Source organism: Panthera pardus, unplaced genomic scaffold (assembly GCF_024362965.1).
Source record: "Panthera pardus isolate Hobbes unplaced genomic scaffold, ASM2436296v1 HiC_scaffold_10, whole genome shotgun sequence".
NCBI classification, from domain to species: domain Eukaryota; kingdom Metazoa; phylum Chordata; class Mammalia; order Carnivora; family Felidae; genus Panthera; species Panthera pardus.
In genome coordinates, this window is record NW_026526655.1 from 76,487,114 (window position 1) to 76,507,325 (window position 20,212).

Below are 20,212 nucleotides of genomic sequence, written 5' to 3' on the forward strand. Positions count from 1 at the left end.
TAAACAGAACGGGTCAAAGGAAGGAGAGGCTCACAATTTTAGCCAAGGCCACAAAGCCAGAAAAATCTGGAAAATATGACTATGGAATACACGATCATTTGGAGTCTCACATTTAAAGATAGAGTGATAGATTACAAACAGACTACCATATAGTTCTTGGGGGGGCGGGGAAGGGGGAAGGGGAGCCAAAGCTATATTTAACAACAAACTGGATTAAAAACAAGCTAGATACTTAATCTTCCCAGAAAGTACCTCTGGCAATATCTTATTTTCTGTGTCCAAAATTGGTAATATCATGAATAACTAGAACTTCAAAAATGAAGGATATGATTTTGTGTCTTAATACTAAAAAGGCATGACTTTGCACATGCAACTCACCCTATTATGTAACTGAACAGTGTAGGGAAGAGTATATTTAATGTAAAAGAAAAAAAAAAAAAAACCTGCCCCTGAGAAGTCCAAATTCTAAAAATTACTTAATCGGCCAACTGTGAAAAAAGGGAGGCTTTGAACATCTCCGTATACCTGGCGTCTGTCTTCTCACCATTCATTTATTGCCACTGTGACTCCCACCATGGGATAGTCTCATGGCCAGAGACATTAATTATACTCAGGTGAAAATGACATTATATTTCATATTCCTTTACTCCTATCCTCTCGTTCTCCAAAGTACAATGAAGACATGGGCAGGCCTGGGGATCTGAAGTGTTTATGCTTCAAAAGGTGACACATTCCATTGCCACCATAAGTTCTGCTATATCTGGGAAGAGGTCACCCTTTGAAATTCTATATGCAATTTTTGGCAATAGAATGGTGTTACTTTTTTTTTTTTAACCCTCCTAAAAAAAGAATACTGAAGTTATTTTCTCTCTTGCCAAAAAGAGGAGAAAAAAATGAAAAGAAGAAATCAGTTGGAGATTTGATTGCGCAGACTTGGGAAAGAGGCACTGCCATACCATGGCGCATGACTCATCTAGCCCTTAATCTTGGCTCCAAACCCTGGCCTCTGCCTGAGGATTCAGAGAAAGGCAAAACGCCATTGTCACTTGGAAGCCATTTGTTTAACAAGGTTTTCCTGATTTAAATCCTCTTTTTACTCCAGCGCTGTACATGGGAGTACTCTGGTTTATGAAAGAATAAGGACTTTTAAACGATCCTTCCAGAACTCAACGTTCACTAAAAATAATAATAATAATAATTGTTTTCTCAGACCCAAGTGTTTGTTGGCAGAGCACTAAGGAAAAATAACAATTTCCTGTCCTTATCCATGTCAGTCGAGGTGCTATTTCTAAGGATTTCTTCCCTAAGAACATCAATGAAGTCCCAGATATCAAAATATGTACAAGAACGTTGCTTAGTTTAATATTGAACATGCACAAACTGTGTGCCTTGCACTATGCCAAGGGATGTACAGACCAGAAATTAGGACAATATGATTCCAACAAAATATATTAACAGCAACAACAACAATAAGAAGAATACAGCATGGTAAGTGCCTGAAGGAAGGGGATTGCTTTAACATTCAGAGAAACAATTCTTTTAAGGAAATACTGCTTCAACTAATGTGAATTTTCCAAACCTACTAAACTGGAGTCGCTTACATTTTGTTGAGCATTAAATTACCTGTGTCCAAGTGACTTTATTTTAGAAATCTGCAGATTTTTGTTAATGACAAGACTTCTAAGAGGAAAGATTTCAATGTAATTGGAATAAGAGAAGAAATAATTTGCACTCATTTCATAGAACCTTACAAACATGGATTAAAATACTGGAAGAAAAAAAAATGCAACCAGTAGCATTTTGGGGTTGGAAGAGTAGATTTTTCACCCTAACTTCCTGAGTTGCTGTATACAGAAAAGATTGGAATTGTTTTCCAAGACGGGAAAATAAAAATACAAATTTTTTAATTTTATTTTTAAATGTTAACAAAGATTGACAGATTGTGTCAATACAGTTTATCTTGGAAGCAGATACTTACACAAAGCTAGGAGGGCAAAAGTTTTCTTAGGAAGTAACACGCACTTAAGACAAAAGAGAAGGAACAAGATGAAGCCGAAAGAACCCATAGACTGTGATGCTGATCTAATACCAATGATAGGAAAGGTGGGAGGAGACAGAATTGGGTACACAGATACTCTATGATGCAAATTTGATAAAGTCTTAGCCAACCCAATGGGGAGCTCCAGAAAGTCACTGTTGAAATAGTACCATATTGAGCAGGGTTGGCCCTATCCTAATGGACCCACTGAGCTGGCATTGGCTGGAGGCTACTCCCAAAAGGAGAGGATTCCTGCTGAGTGCTACACCAGATTGGGAAAGGCGCTGTAGCTGGAGGCTAGCAGCTACAGGCACTGCTTCCAGCGGAAAGGCAAGTTCTTCTTGAAGGGAGATCAAGCAGCACACCTCTGTGGCTGCCAGTCAGAGTAGAAAGGTGGAATTTATCAGTGTCTTTCTAAATGTTTTGTTAAACAAATATCCAGAAATACTGATATAGTCTAACCAACTGATGGAGAAGGTATGCATAAACCTTCAGTTTTGTCTGAATTACGTGAATCTGGTAGAACCAGATTCACAAGTCTCTTATTTTGGGTGGGAGAGATAATAGCTAATGGCCATGTTGATCTTAACTTTGATTATAGTCTGCTAGAGGGTAGGGATATACATACATATATATACTTCTTGACAACACCAATGAATGACAAGGCTGCCTCTATGGCTCAGAAACGTTGCATTCCAGTTGAGAGAGATAACACAGATGAAGGAAATTGTAGACAATAGACTTCATTTACATTGTGCCATTCAATTAGATATGTTATCAGTAGCCAAAACAGTAAATACTACTATAGTTCTCCTGAAAGAAAAACATATATACCTTTTAGAATCCTCCAGTACTGAGGCAGTATTAAGACTGCATGAAGGAGAGGGAGAGTCAGGAGTAATGGAGCAGTTGGGCCACAGGATAGGATAGGAAAATAAAGGAAAGGGCACAAAAACCATGATGACAAAGGGATGGTGAAGAGAACTCAAACATTTCACAATATGTAACCCAGGCTAGAAAGGAAGGAAGAAGGATGAATAGAATTTTCTGAAATCAGATTGCCCTGTTTATAGTTTCTAGCTATGCATTAGATTTGCCTTGGGACTCCACCCAGATCATTATATCAGATTCTGTGGGTATAAAACCCAGGCATCAGTATTTTTTTAAAAGGTCCCTTAGTGATTATGACAGGATTGAGAAACCTTGATCTGTGTGAACTCCTGCTTATTAGTAGAGGAGCTTCCCTGGGAAAGGTCACACACGGACATCCTCTTCCCTTCCCTCCCCACTCCTGAGAGCCTTCATCCTTTGGCAACAGAGAGACACTAGGGATTAATGACCCATGCTCCCCTGGACTCTCACATCACTGAAGTCCAACACGTGTGGATATAAATCCAAGGTATGGGAGGCTCTTCCCCTCATTGGAAAAGCACATGGGCAAAGCAGGACACAAGGTGGCTTGACTGCAGTTTAATCCAATCCTTCCAATTACAATCATAAATAATGAACATGAATGGAAGAATATGGGGCCTCTGATTTCTAAATGGAAGAATATGGGGCCTCAGAAATTTTTTAAGTTTTTTTTATGGATAATGTTTCTATTGCTTTCTGTGGATGCAGATACGAGTTGTAGGAAGTCTGTCTTTACCATCTCTCTTCACTACTAGATATCATTCTGTCCTGAATTTAAAAAGGTAAAAAGAAAGGGAGGGAGGAAGAAAGAAAGGGAAGAAGAAAGAAAAAGATGAAAGAGCACAAAAATTAAAATTCTCACAAAGATGACCGATAAACCAATGGAAGAGCACTGGCAAAACTGGCCACACTGGCAGATGGCCAAGCTAGGATGGGCAGACCTGGCCATTTGCTTTCCATTATACGATTATGTGGTGAGGGTGGGGTGAAGAAATTACTGAAATAAAAACGATAAGCACTAGAAACTAGGATATCATTTTTATACATGTTTATTTCTAGATTTCCTCCCAGTGTTTACTCCGGGAAAACTCTCACAATTTTTTATTTAGCTTTACCTTCCGGGAAAAATAACTGCTTGGAGTTCACCCAGTAAAATGACAATGTAAACTCACCCACGTTAGTGATTACCCAGTAGCCCACAGATAAGCTTCCTGTTGCCCATGAGATAATGGAGGAGGCCCTGGGGATTAGTTTAGGGGTGGAGTAGGAGGGCATTAAACTCTCCACTTCCTGGTCATGTGGTTCCCTCCTCCAGCTTACAAAGTAGGTGCTTAAAGCAATTCAAATTTTCAGTTGAGTAAGTAGCAATTGTTTGAAACTGATCTGAATGTAAAACTTTAGAAAGTAAAAATTATACCTAATTCATTTATAGGGAGCTTTGACCTATTTATTATGAACCCACAGATAATAATACCACGGCTCTAGAAATTGGGGTAACAATTAAATGTAATGATTCTCTACAGCCACTCTTTTTCCTTGCCTCACTTTATTAATTGGAAAGCCTATTCTCCAAACAGAACTGAGATGATTGACATTTTTTTTTTTTAAATTAGCGAATTTCTCTGTTCGAGAGAGTGGATGGGTGTTAGCACTCTTCTGCACATAACATAAAGAAGATGCTTGCTGTTCAACATTTACATATCAGTATTGTTTTTGTTTCGCATCAAGTTTCATTTTGCATCGAGATTAAAAAAGAAAAAAAAACATGCTGTGAAATGACCAAATCATGTAATGATTTTCTATACCTGTGGAAAGTTCTTTCAGTGAGTTCTTTTTAATAAAATCAAAGACTAAAGATGTAACAATTAGAAAAGGGGAGAGAAAGAAGAAAGATGTAAAAGGGTGGGGGGCGGTCAGAGCCCAGTCCCAGTTCTCAGTAACGTGCATATTCTTTTTTTGCATTCTGTGAGGCTGGAGTTGCTGTTGTTGAAATGTCCTCACATATTCTGTCAATGTCAGAATGCAAACATCACTAAATAAACCCTTGTGTCAGAATGTCACGTAGTGATTATTTATGCTTCTTCACAACACCAATGAATGACAAGGCTGCCTCTATGGCTGAGAAAGGTTGCATACCAATTGCAAAAAGTAATGTAGATGAAGGACAATGTAGACATCACAATTCATTGAAACTGTGCCATTAAATTAGGTATGTTATCAGTAGCCACACAGTAAATACTACTATACTTCTCCTGAAAGACAAATATTGACTAACAACTAACTGCAAATTATTTAGTAATTAGCATGTCTTTCTGAATCTTTGCTATCAAGTAGATAGTCATACTGAAAGAGAAGTGTCATTTATTTTTTCTTCTTTATTTGCTCATGGTTTCAAAATGTTCCTTCTTCTGGAATTGAATTTGGAGTCCACATCTTTAGAGGAGGCTGCAATTACTAATGGAGTTTGGATAACTGAGAAAACCCAAATAACACAATGATAAAGTCTTTGCAGTACAAACACAAGGTGAGTAAAATATTCAAGCCCTTGATTGTTCCTGAATCCCATATTGTCTCCAGTTTCAACGTTGAGTATTCAGTAAGGCATGGCATCAGTCATTGGGACCAAAACATATATTGTGAAAATATTTCATAAATAAATCAGTAAAATTATAAGGTTATTACAAATCTGTTATCACACATTTTAAATATTAGAGAATAATTAAAAGATACCACTTTATTAGGGATAACATTCTACTAACATACCACTCTGTTAATCATACTGACACATACCAGGCTTACAACACAATTCAAAGTCATCTGGATCACCATGACTTTTAGGATCTTAGCTAAGACCTCTGATGCCAGCACAGAATTGTTGGCTTATGAATCCTTGCTTCGAAGTTTCTAGATTTGTGATCTTAAGTAATTTACTAACCTCCCTGGGCTTGGCTTTTTTCACTGCTAAAATGAGATAGAAATAGCTTCTACCGTTTGATGTAGTTTGATGTGAGAATTCGATGAGAGAACCTACAAAAATCACAGAGCCTAATATCCCACACAAGATATTTTCAAGTTCAGTGAAAAACAAATAAATTCAAAAATTATGTTTAAATGAAGAACAAATCTACATGGAGAACTTCTAATTTGCTATTAGCCCACAAATGCTTTTATAACTACAGACATGTAATGAAATGAAAGAAATAATTTAAAGGATTTCTCATGTTTCCACCTTTTTTTTTACATTGTAGGTTCGTAAGTTACATACGCTGTTTCTTTAACTCAACTCAACCGAATTGAGTATGCTTGCTTTTATTCCCTACATCTCTCCATTGTCTTGCTCCTCTCTTAATGTTGGCTATGTCTGAAGTGACCCAACATTGGTTCTGGTCTATTCATGGTTTAATTAGTACCTTCTGTTTCTCAGGATACCTTTGCCTATCAATAGAGAAGAAATCTACTTACCATTCCAACCCATCCCACACACCCCCCCCCCCCAAGTGCTTGCCGTTATATAAGAAAAAAAAAATTGTCTTCTTGGCAGTCCGACAAAAAAGATAGCCCCTACCCATTCTCAGCAACAACAAAACTACTACTAGGAACAAAGCAAAACAAAACCTTTCTTATTTTTTTCTGTAATAAAATAGTGAAAGATACATTCACTAAAACACTTCTTATGAAGTGAAAGTGTTTGAGCTGATTCTGTGAGTGGTTGGGACTATTTCAATATAAGAACTCAAGAATCCTTGTTAGTACTAGGAAGGAGGAAGAAAGACAAGAGGAAGAAAGAGAAGAGTCAAAGTGGCATTAGTGCTGGGATGGGAGGTCTGACACTCCGGGAGGTGAACCATCCCCATGATAGTCATTTGCAAAGTTCATCAGTCTGATGATTATTTTTGAATAATAAAGTGTTCCAGGCCAATGAAGTGCCTGAAATCCACACTCACCTTGATTCAAGGCAAAGCCACAGTGGTTCTCACAGGTGTGAGATCTGAGAGACAAGATAGGCAGGAAGAAATAGCCCCTAAAAATGGAGAAATCTCTTGGAGGCCTTTGCACTGGATAAGGCCATCAGGTTCAACTCAGTTGGACTAGTTCTGTGAGGGGCAGTGGGGCTCAAGGTGATCCTTGCCTTATTCTTGATTTTGTTTTGGGGGTTTATTTTAAAATACTTTCCTAAGTCAAAGAGATGGTCCAGCCTGGGAAGCTCAGTATGTTAAACATCCAACCTTTGCCTTCAGCTCAGGTCATGATGTCACAGCTCTGGGGATTAAGCCCTGCTTCTGGCTCTGCACTGACAGTGTGGACCCTGCCTGGGAATCTCTCTTTCCCTCTCTCTCTGACCCTCCCCTGCTCTCTCTCTCTCTCTCTCTCTCTCAGAATAAATGAATAAACATTTAAAAAAAGAGAAAGAGATGGTCCAATCAGCTTTTTCACCAGTAAACATTGCTTGTGTTTTGTGTGGGTTACAAAATGATACAACTGAAAAAATAGCAGTTTGAAATTCAGAGATAAGGGTGGGCCAGGCCATTAAAGTAACTGTGTAAATAACTATCTAGAACCACTAGTATAGTGTTTCAAATGGTGGCTTTAGAAAATAAACCCACCTAACATAATAATGCACATTTAAATTGGTGCTATTTAAAGGCAAAATAGCTGTACTAAAGAAAGTGTCACTGATACTTCAATTTTGCGTGCCTTTCAAACAGTATGAAAAGCGGTAACTTCAGGGGATGTTCCAATAAAAGCAAAAATTGCAGCAATGATATATATATATATATTTATTTATCACTTATATATGTATAATTTATATATAATTTATATGTGTATAATTTTGTATATCTAATTTATATATATTATTTTCTGAGAAACATCTTAATGCACACATTCTAAAGCAAGAGGATTTCATTTTCAAAACAAGAGGACTTTTATGTAATAAATTAATTTTGTGCAACCATTATGATGGGAGTGTGAAAGAAAAATTTGCATTGAAAGTGTGTTTTCCAAAATTGCATATTATTCACCATCTATTTGCAAGAAAATATGATTGGCCGCATTAATACCAGAGTTATGGTGATAGTTACCAGGGCTAAGTAACTCATGACCCTAAGCACCTTCTAGTACTGTGATTAAAGGTAGGGGCAAATAAGATTCTTAAAACATCTTAAGAAAAATTATGAAGGAGGAAAAATAAAACAGATAAAAGCAGACCTACCCCCTGTTGAAGCTGGGTCGGGGCACAGAACCCTACCAGCTTAGATCTTCCTTTCTCATGGTGGTCCCCAGGAAAGCTGAGAAACTGAACGGCTCTGAGGGGCATAGTCTATCCTCCATGACTCTCTGGAATTAATAGATGAAATAGAAGGGAGGTGCAGTAAGGGAGAGATGCCAACTTCATCCCAAACTGTGTCCACTTCTGAGATTCTCTGACATTTGATGAATGATAAGGCCAACCTGATGAATATGAATTCTTTGAGGGACTTGAAAGCCTCATGAAAGACACTCATTCCTTTGAAGAGAAGAACTGGTAACAAAGCCTTAGTCACAGAGGGATGATCAATTCTACCATAGTTTACGTGTCACACAGAATGTCTCTCAGGACACCTGGTGACTCAGTCGGTTAAGCATCCAACTCTCGATTTCAGCTCAGGACTTGATCTCAGGGTTGGTTAGGTTGAACTCCATGTCTGCACTGTCAGCACAGAGCCTGCTTGGGCTCTCTCTCTACCTCTTTCTCTGCCCCTCCCCTGCACTCTTTCTCTCTCTCTCCCCCTTCTCAAAATAAATAAATGAACATTAAAAAAAAAAAGAATGTCTCTCATCCAGGTACAAGCAGTCTAATATGATGCATGAATATTACAAATGTACAGGTGTGAAAAATAGTCAATGGAATTCTTAATAAAGAAAGAATAATCTGTTTCATTAAGAATTATGTGGGGAAAACTATAAAGTATAAGCAACATATTTTGGCACCCTTGTGAAAAAATATTAACACTATAGGAGAGAGTTGTTTTGAAGAAGCTTGGTTTCCAAGCATCACGTTACCCAAAGAATGCCTGGCCTAACTGGGAGGGAGTGGATTTGACCCCAGTTTCAGAATACAGGTGGGGATGTCACATTAACAGTAATGAGTGACCATCAGAAGATTTCCCTAAAATTGTGATGGATGGTAGAAGTTGCATTAATTGAAAAAGAAAATGCTAGGAGGGGACACTTGGGTGGCTCAGTTGGTTAAGCGTCTGACTTCGGCCCAGGTCACAATCTCACAGTTCTCGAGTTCGAGCCCTGCGTTGGGCCCTGTGCTGACAGCTCAGAGTCTGGACCCTGCTTTGGATTCTGTGTCTTCCTCACCTCTCTGCCCCCTGCCCCACTCACACTCTGTCTCTCTCTCCCTCTCAAAAATAAATAAACATTTAAAAAAAGAAGAAGAAAATGCTAGGATCAAGTGATAATGAAAAAGAGGATAACCACAAGAATGGGATTGTATACACTTTACTCTTTCAAGTTTTAAGAAAATCGCTGGTCAAATTCCTTGCCCTTTCTAGAATATTCCAATCATTTCACATTGTGCTAAGTAGATATCTATGGCCCCCTGGAACTCACATGTTGTAGGTACCCTTCCAGCCTAGATGGCTTACAAAAGATTGGCTGTGTGGGTCCCCTCCCTGTTTCTTCTTTAGTGTGAGAAGCTGGTGCTACATTACAAGACAAATTAAAACAGGAAGTTACTATAGAATCACTGAGGATAACATTGCTTAGGAGAGTAATCCATCTTAGAATCACTGAGAGTTGCTTTCTTTAAGTACAGTAGGAAGCCATAGACTTAATTTGGTAAAGGCTGTAGCCCCATGTGGATGACAGATAAAGCAATAGTAGCCATGTGTTCTGTGTTCATGAAGTGACAGGGAGTCTGCCCTGACCCAGTGCTCATGAGACTAGATTTGTCTTTCTGGAGAGAGAGCCATATATATGATAAGAAAATTCTCATCACCAGATCTAGAGCTTTGGATAGAGAAAACAGTCTCTTAGTTGTGTTCCAGATACAACTATCAGGTTCTGGTTAAGGCAGTGCCTCTCCTTGAGCCACATCTTTCCCCTCTTCAGATCCAATGTGTCCCCACTGCTGCCATCCACCATGGCCCAAACCTCACTATCTCATATTCATGAAGTGACAGAGAAGTAAAAGGACTTGAACCTCAGGGGCATTAGTCTCTTTGGTTGAAGATTTTCTCTCTTTTTTAAAAAAAAATTAATGTTAATTTATTTTTGAAAGAGAGAGAGAGAGAGAGAGAGAGAGAGAGAGAGCACAAGCAGGGGTGGGGCAGAAAGAGAGGGAGACACAGAATCTGAAGCAGGCTCCAGCCTCTGAGCAGTCAGCACAGAGCCCAATGTGGGGATCAAACTCTTGAACTATGAGATCATGACCTGAGCTGAAGTCAGAGGCTTAACTAACTGAGCCACCCAGGTGCCCCAGAAGATTGTCTCTTTTCAAGAGGGTTTGAATATTCTTTTTGAGAGCCCTCAGAATTTCCCTGTTAGTGTCCTCCAATTGTAGATGGCCCAACCATGCTGGCTGCCCGTAACTCCTCCCTCACCTTCCCACCTTTGGGAGTACATCTCCTGTCTTCTTTGCTTTTCTAGCAAAAGCACCCTTGGGAGTTTCTACAAAATGGCTCAGTCAGCTCCAATCTCCACGGACACTTTGCCCCACCAAGCACAGCTTGCTCACAGTGAAAGCTCTCTTATCTGGCTGCCTTGGCTGGTACACCCAGGCATAGCTCATCATTATACTTTCTAGGTGTGAAAGTTCCAGTGTTCTTGTTCCAGTGTTCCTCACCCCAGGGAATCCATGGCAAGCTTCCCAAAATATTCTCTTGAAATTCCTTCCATCTGGTTTTATCTTCCTCTTTCCCTCGTGGGCAATTGTGAAGAGGACACATAGTAATCTGTCAACTCTTTACAAAGCAATTCTCATTACAGCCTTTTAAACCCCAAATAATTTTTTGTTTTCTCACAACCAACTGGAAATGGCTAGTGGAATAGAATTAGCTATAAACCTCTTTCATAATATTTGAGCATGTCTCAAAGAGCTCTGGCACTTTATTTTAGAAAGGTAAGGACTTGCCAACTATTGTGTTGTTCATAACTTCTGAGGCCTGTGATGGATGAAACAATGCAACAACATTGATCACATTACACATGGATTGCATTACACAATGATCACATTGTATATGTATAACATTATGCATTGATGGAAATAAATAAGAACAGTTTGAAAATAAAGAATAATGTGGAGAGAATCGACAAATCTCATATTAAAATGTGGTATGTGACCGTAATAAGTAAGCTAAAGAGACATCAACTGGACGTGTGATATACCCAGAGTCCCTCTTAATACCCTATTATATTGTGAAAGAATTCCAAACCCAAGAAGCAAGAATGGGCTCTTAATAAATGTTGTTATTGTTGAGTAATGTCTTAGCTTTGGATCCATGGAAAGTAGATCCTGAGGCAAAGGCTAATAGGATACCCTTTTATAAGGGAGACTAATCCCAGACAGAAAGAATAAAGAAAAGGAGAATGAAGTAAGAAAAGGAGAAAGCCAATAGAAAGTGCAAGAATTGTATTGATTGACTGACTACTCCAACTGAAGAGACCATTTTCTAAGAGACAGTGTAGACTATTGCTTCTTATGACACATCATCTGAGGTCAAAGGCAAAAAAAAAATGATCTTTAGATTTCCCCTCTCCCATCTGTCATTGGTTAGTCAAGGATGTGCCCCAAGGACATTTGTTCTAGTTACAACACACACACACACACACACACACACACACACACACACACACACACCACAGTATTTACACCTATTTCCTCATTGAACAGGAACTGTTGCCTTTCACTCCTTTGTATCTGTAAGGAAGCCTGTTAGGGCAGGGACCAGGAGGTCTGTGTGGTGAAGTAGATTCACCAGTTAGTCCTGGCAACAGTCACAGGCCTGGAGCAAGTGAATCAGATGACACAGAGGAGTTGAGATGGAACCATTTTGAAGTGGTGAACATATGAGATGGATAAATTATCTTCTGGGTGGAGGAGGGGCATCAACTTAAATCTAAATGCCACATTTAATCGTAAAATGAATTCCATTAGATTGAATAATCAAATATAGAAAATAAAACTATCAAATAGAAAACAATGTCAGTGCATATTTAGCACATCTAGAGAAGAGCTTCTAAGCACACCAGCAGTGGAGGAGACTGCAAAGGAGAAGAAAATGATAAGGGAAATTAAAACTCTGTGCAGCACTGAGGGATACATGGATGCATTTCTTGAAACTCCTTCCTTCCGTCTTGTTCTCCTTGAATGTTTTCTAATTGCATTCTCTTGGTCTTCACCAAAGGCTCTCTCTCATTAGTTCATATTATACACATCACTCTTAGCCAGATTCCTGTCTTCTTTCTGTTTCCTTTTTATTCGATGTGCTTTCTGAATGTTCTCACCCACAGTCCTAACTTCAGTTATCTGTAGGTTGATAACTTGCAAGTAAATTTGTCAACCCTGATCTTTTTTGAGTTTCATCCAGAATGGATGTGCATGTTGCTCCCTTCCAGGCATAACAAACTTCGTGGGTTCAAGTCTGAAATCAATACCCCCTTTCCTTCCTCTCTGTCCTGAGATGTTATTAGAATTACCACCCATGCCATGTCCTAAGGTACAAATCTTAAGGCAATCTTTGTCACCTTTCCATCTCCCTTCCGGCCCCATATTCAAATGTCAGCTTCTCCTGTCAGTTATTCTCTGAATGTCTCTCAAATCTGGCCTGTATTCTTCAATTCCAGTGCAACTGCCTTAGTTCAGAAACTCAGGATCACTCAGCTGAAATATTGTCATAGCTTCCCATCTGTTCTTTCTCTCACCAGGCTCTTCGTACTACAACCCCTCCACCATAGTCCTACCAAATGATCTTTCTGAAAGTATTTTTAATTGATCATGTCTCTATCTTGCTTTAAAACCTCTTCTTGTTCCCACTTTTCACAGAAGGATTGTGCTTATTCAAAACCATAGTTTTTTTTTTGTTTTTTTTGGGGGTTTTTTTTGTTTGTTTGTTTGTTTTTTTACCTCAAGTTTACCAAGAAGACAAAATAGATCCCTTGACCCCTTGTAACACTCAGTTTGGGTCTCTATTAAATATCTAGGTCATAGTTTTTCAATTTATCCACTTACGTGTCTGAAAATTCCAAACCATGCCTTTCCTTATATCAGAAGCTCTATATTCTTCATTTTTGTATGTCCCAAAGCCTAATACACTGCCTAGAACAGAGAAGGATCTCAAAAATGGTTGTTATTGAATGAATAATTAAAGACAGAAATTGCTAAATTAGCATCTTCCAAAATATGCTCCAGAAAAATGTTAAATAATGTCATATAAAAACATGTTTTTAAAATTTTTTTTACATTTATTTATTTTTGATAGACAGAGAGAGACAGAGCACAAGTGGAAGAAGGACAGAGAGAGAAGGAGACACAGAATCTGAAGCAGGCTCCAGGCTCCAAGCTGTCAACACAGAGCCCGACGCGGAGCTCAAACTCACAAACCGCGAGATCATGACCTGAGGTAAAGTCGGACGCCCAACCAACTGAGCCACCCAGGTGCCCCTAAAAACATGTTTTTTTATATAAGCCAGTGGGGACATTTTACAAAAACAAATGGAACAATTTCTGTAAACTAGAGAACTTCTTGGAAGCATTAATAGTCCTTTATGCTTATCATGACTCTTAAAAAATCAATGCAGTATAAAACATTCACTGAGCTTTTTGACTTGTGAACCAAATTTTAAAATGAGTACAGCCCTAAGGAAATGATCTTGGAAATACTTCTATATACATATTTACTAATTCACTGTAAAAAGATAATAATGACAGATTCTGTTCATGTATGTTTTTATTCTTCAGGAGAATATATAACATGACTTAAGATACAATTTTCTTACAATTAAATTTAGAAATTCTGATTTAGAAATCAGGTGAAAGCATCTTAGGACAAGGCTAATTTTCTAATGCCATTCCAAGCAAATATCATAGATAATGTCCTATTCCATGCAACCACAACAATAATAAAAGGATCATGTAATTTTCTTCCAGGATTGTATTCATATCCTTCGTGAAACTCTTGGTTCAAGCCCTTGAGAACTCCTTGAAGGCAGTGCTAATAATGGAAAACATGCACACTGATCATTACTGTGTATGTAGTAAAGCAAACAATTCAAGGAAACAATAACTACTGTATGATTCAATTATTTCAGAAGACATGGAATTAAATCATTCTCAAATTTTACTAGTCAGAAAATGATTTCCTGCATCTATTAAAAGGCAAGTTCTGAGTCCATTAGTCTGTATGGGACCCAGGAATTCGTCCTTTAACAAGTTTTCCTTGTAATTCTTATTCAAATGGTTCATAAATTAACAGATGACACCTTACATACCCTGACTTTAATTGTAGCAGTCTATTAAAAGATTACAAAAGGGAAAGTAAATAAACAGTATAATGGTTACCTTTATGTTATAATTTGGCGGGGCCATGGTGCCCAGATATTTCTGGATGTTTCTATGAGGGTGTTTTTGGATGAGATTTACATTTAATCAGTGAACTTTGAGTAAAGCAGATTGTCTACTATACTGTGGGTGGACCTTATCTAATTAGTGGAAAACTTGAGTTACAACAAAAGGCTGAACTCACCCTTGCCCCACGTCCCACCCAAGCAAGAGGAAATTCTCCAACAGACTGAATACATCATCTGCAACATGAGTTCTTCCTGGTTTGCCAGAAGGCTGCCTTTGGATTGCAACTACAACTCTCCTGAGTCTTTAACATGTCAGCCTCCTCCATCAAAATGAAGATTGGCTCTAAGGAGCCAATTCCTTAGAGCAAATGAATCAATCTTCTTGGTTCTATTTCTCAGGAGAACTCTGACTGATATGTAGGGGAAACCATGACAGTAATTGTACAGTGACTCTAGTCCCAACATTCTCAAGCTAGAATATGGAATCCCTACTGATTGGTTTGTTAGCACTCTATAATCTTCTGGGAATTCCCATTCTATTTATTCCTCTACCTGTCCACTCCAGCATGTACGTCTGGTTAAATCAAACAGACTCTAGTTCTGGAGCATCAGAAATAAAACTGAGAAAGTTAAATCAACTTCCCTTGAGGTACCGAAGAAAAGGATCATAGGTATTTATAATTTGAAGCCAGGATTGAGAACCGTTGATCCAGGACCTTAGGTACCGTATCAGGACTATTGGTTTGTTTACTAGGAGCCATGGGAAGCCACTAAAAATTCTTAAATAAAAGAGTGTCCTTATCAGGTTTGAGGTTTTTTTATATGATCATTTTGGCAGCTGGGAGAGTGTGAATTTGGTGAGGAGGGACACATGTGGATACAGAAGATTAAGAGACTTGAGCGAGGGAAGTATCAGTGAAGAATGAAAAGTTGACGTATTCAAGGTATATTAAAAGATGAAACTGACAGAAAAATATCAATTGATTGTCTGGGTGTGGGCTTTAGAAAAAGTGAGGGTATCAGAGCTGACTTCTAGATTTCTACAAGCAATAGATGATGGCAACAAGATTCTGACGTTTACTAAATATGAAACAATGCAAGTTTTGAATTCTATCTTGGGCATTTGAGTTGGAAATTCAAGTTGACTACGTATGTCTAAAATACAGATAGATATACATTTGAGAGTGATTATCACACTGGCAAACTCAGTGTTCTCTCTTCTCTAGTAACACTCTCGTTTCAGGGAGTATCAATTATTATAGAGATGAGAAAGGGACTGAATTAGGAAGAAAGTAGGAAATGTTTCAGTTGGTACAGGTTTGTTTTTTTTTTTTTAAGTTAAAGTATGGTCAAGATGTGTTTCTTTTAACTTCGCTCAAGATACTGCACTGCCTGATCTAAGAAAAAGCGGGGGAAAAGATCAATATAGTTTGTAAATAATCCTTCAAAGCATTTTTTTCTTCTTTATTTTTAAGAATGGAAGGGAGGTCACAATGAATAAGCAGTTCCTAGTGGCAGTGAAAATCAATAATAATCTAACTCTAATCATTTCAACAAATGTTTCCCTGGTTTTTGTTAAGATATTAATATATCTACATATGTCAATATTATTTATTCTTAATGTTAGAAAAATATGTGCAAATGTTACCTGACCTATCAAGGGCATGGGTTTTCCTGACAATAGGTTTTACTTTCATGAAAACAGTGACTGTGACATCAGAAAGTTATGGATGACTAGAGAACAGTAGTCATCAAAAGTCTTTCAGAAATTATCAACAGTGCTTCTCTGGGAAAAACTGAGTTTCCCAACAAAATGATAGTTCTCTTAGGGCTTGGAAGATCTCAGGTATAGACCCTGGAATCACTAATCTTAAAGTTGACAGAGCTGTGAATGCAAGCAATGGTGGATGGCAGTCAAAAACAGGGTGGCTTTCTTTTGGCAAACACATTCTTAAAAGAGATAAAAGATATTGACAGAGTATTGACACAGAAGTAACTGTTGAAAAACAAGATGAAACAAAAAATTGGTTATGACTATTGAAGAAATAATTTGTAATTTGGAGGTTTATTTACCTGTTCTTCTAGGTCAAAAACTTAAGTTGATAGCCATCTATTTTTTTTTAAAGCAACCTAGACTTATTCATTGTAATAGAAAAAAATTCAGAGCAATAATGAAAAAGATCCAAGTGACCTCATGCTCACAAATGTATCAAGCCATTTGACATCCATTTTTACCACTCAAGTTGCATTTTTTAAATAAGAAATCCTTTTTAAATCTTAAGAGTTCACTATAACTACTCAAGGGTTCCCTGTGGAAAGACCTAACCTGTCATTTAATAGGACTCATAGGTTAGGGACATTAACTGCCAACCCATCTCCTTGGCTGTGGGCACTGTGATTGGCAGAAACTCTGTCACAGAGTTGTTAAATATTTTGAATATGTCTCCTGGGCCTACCTAAAGCTATTATTGGCTAAAACCTGGAGGAATAGTTACACCTTATCAAAGAGATTTGGTTAATCCAAAATGATACATGGCATGAAGAGCATTCATATTTAGCTTTGAAATGTATTTTTGTGCTAACATTTGAATGTGTGTCTGATGTTCAGAGAAATTACTTCAAAGAGATTAATGAAGCCATACTGTGAAGACCTGACTCAGGAGAGCTGGGAAATTGTCCAGTGTTCTCTTCATTCTGCTTCCCTGCTGAACCCTTCTTTGACACCCACTCTCTGACACCACAATGAATAGCTAAAATGTCTTTTAGAATAATGTCAGTCTTTATAGAATGCGAAATGAGAGTTTGTGTACCAGACCATACTTTTTTTGGAGCAGCAGACAATTCAGATTAAAAAAAAAATAACTGTATTCATTGATTATATCTTTAGTATGCATTTTACTTTCATCCTACCCTTTTCAACCATCCCTGGTTTTCACTTAGAGATCCCAGTGTTTCCAGGACAATTCCAGGAGCTAGGCTCCCCTCCTAGCTTCAGGTGTGGGAATGTGACCATGACTCAGTACATCCCAATCACTTCACCAAAGTTAAGGAGTTCAGAGCTAAACATTCATGCTAAGCTGGCCCAATAACGGTAAACCTCACAATTGGTGAAGTGTTGCAAATGGATTCCCTTTCCTTAGGTAGATATGAGGCCTACACCTACTGCAGTCATTTTTAATAAAGCCATACAGGAAAAACCACTATGTGAAGACGAACAAGGTTGAGAGATATAGAGCTGGATCCCTCATGATAGATAAAGTCATGTCTGAGCCCTGCTTTTCCTCTTTCACCGGTACATGCACTCAACCAAAAGTTTCCTGTATTTGTTTAGTCAACCACAGTGGGCTTTCTGTTATTTGCAATGTAAGGCCTCTTAATTAATGCAGTACTCAACAAACAGGTAATTAGGCTGATTTGGAACTGTCAATTATGTTAAAACATAAATGCTGCCAATTAATACAAAACAAAATTTCACCACAGATTATCACAAGTTGATATACACATACCCACATTGACTTCCCTCTTCGCATAAACACACATATTCACATACACACACAGACACACCAATCTATATTGCCTGCTACATTTTAATTCAGTTGAGCCGTATATTTTCCAAGAATACATGACAAGAAGATAGATGTAAAAGGAAATTCTATATTATGAATTAAGGTTCACTTGATCCTAGGAGAGCAGCCTATGAGAAAGCCAAAGTATACCAATTATTGGTATGTTTACCCTCTAAAGTTCCATAGACTAAGCCTCTGTACTGAAATCAGAAGTAAATGGAATCGTTTTGTGCAAACAAGTATAGAAATGTATACAAATTTTGGTTAGTAGAAGGATAACCAGAAATGGTGTTAGCAGTGAATGAAAATAACAAATCAAATGCAGTGAATTAGACTTGTTTTGCAATTGTAATCATACTGGCATGCCATCACTTGTCAATATTTTGAAATATTCAAAAGTAAGAGTCTTATGTCATTTATAGGTGTTTCTTTTGCTATATTACATAAGTAATAGTATTTTACTTTTCTTTTTTTTTAATATGAAATTTATTGTCAAATTGGTTTCCATACAACACCCAGTGCTCATCCCAACAGGTGCTCTCCTCAATGCCCATCACCCACCTTCTCCTCCCTTTCACCCCCCATCAACGCTCAGTTTATTCTCAGTTCTTAAGAGTCTCTTATGGTTTGGCTCCCTCCCTCTATAACCTTTTTTTTCCTTCCCCTCCCCCATGGTCTTCTGTTAAGTTTCTCAGGATCCACATAAGAGTGAAAACATATGGTATCTGTCTTTATCTGTATGACTTATTTCACTTAGCATAACACTCTCCAGTTCCATCCACGTTACTCCAAAAGGCCATATTTCATTCTTTCTCACTGCCAAGTAGTATTCCATCGTGTATATAAACCACAATTTCTTTATCCATTCATCATTTATGGAAAGAGCCTAAATGTCCATCAACTGATGAATAGATAATATTTTACTTTTCTGACGTATGTTAGAACCAAAGGCAAAATAAGTCAATAGTCAACAAAGTTACCAAAGTGAAAATGACACTTTGTCATTTTTTGAAATATGATGGTAAATATAAATATGTAATGAGCCTTTCCTTCCAAATTTTGCTACAGCAGATTCTTTGATCTATGATCCAGGGGTTGTACAAAAACCAATCCACCAGATAAAATGCTGTCAATATTACTGGATTCCTTGCACAGAAGTAATTAAAAAAATTAATAAACAGAGTACCATGCTCAAAGATTGTGTTGTGCTCATTCAAGCCCCATAACTAGGAACTTGCTTTCTCTAAGAAAATTCTTGGAGATTCTTCATTAGCCATGCCCTGTAGTTAGAACAACTGTAGTAAGGCTGTTCCTAAAAGCGCTTGCTGACACTTAACTGCCAGGATAAATGGCTTTCCTTGGCACTCTGCTTTCAGCTGCAGAGATGTGTGGGACCAATTGACAGGCTCATCATCAGCAACAACCAAGAATTAGGACTTAGGACACAATGGAAAGAAAAATCTACTCTAGCCACAGCAGCCAGAGAGATGGAAAGCGGAAGTTCAGTGATAGAAGAAGCAGTTTGGGTGGCTTCAGTTGCAGACTACGATTGAGTTAGCAACTAAATTCTGAAATTCATCAGAATCTGAGAAATTTCAAAGTCTTTGCAAATCAACAATTGGTTTTGGTAATGAAACGGTTTTAAAAAAGGAGCTGTCCTTACTCTGTAAATAGACAAGGGAATAAATGGTCTTACCTATAGATTCTTGACTTCCTATAATTCAAAAAAAGAGGAATTTATTATGTCATGTTATATCATATCATATAAATTTTATATTGATAATCAAATAAATTGTATAATACCGTGAACATTTTTTTCTTTTTGTACATAGGATCAATGTGAGCTGTTTGTCTCTTGGTGTTTCTCTGCTGTGACATAGAGGAAAAATAAGCCCCATTAGCAATTGCTGAAGTACCAACAGCACTCTATAAAAAGGATCGCAGTTTCTGTATAACAGATATGTCCAAGTGTAGGGAAGATTTCATTCTATTCATGGCTCAATAACCTTGGACATAGGAATATTGCAACTCACTCCCCACTTTCTAGCTTCATGGTCACTCAGCGTTTTTTAAATAATAATGTGACTTCTCACATAACATTCCCTACAGCAGTGAATATAATTATTCCTCTCATTGATTA

General features: G+C 37.8%; 1 long non-coding RNA gene across 1 annotated transcript; it reads right to left on the minus strand.

Moving 5' to 3' along the window:
• Positions 1-13,869: 13,869 nt before the first annotated feature.
• LOC109269735 (uncharacterized) lies at positions 13,870-15,033 on the minus strand. The gene is made up of 2 exons (XR_002081242.2): positions 14,683-15,033; positions 13,870-14,151 (listed from the first exon to the last, which is right to left on the minus strand). It is a non-coding gene; the product is annotated as an uncharacterized LOC109269735 (long non-coding RNA).
• Positions 15,034-20,212: the final 5,179 nt, after the last annotated feature.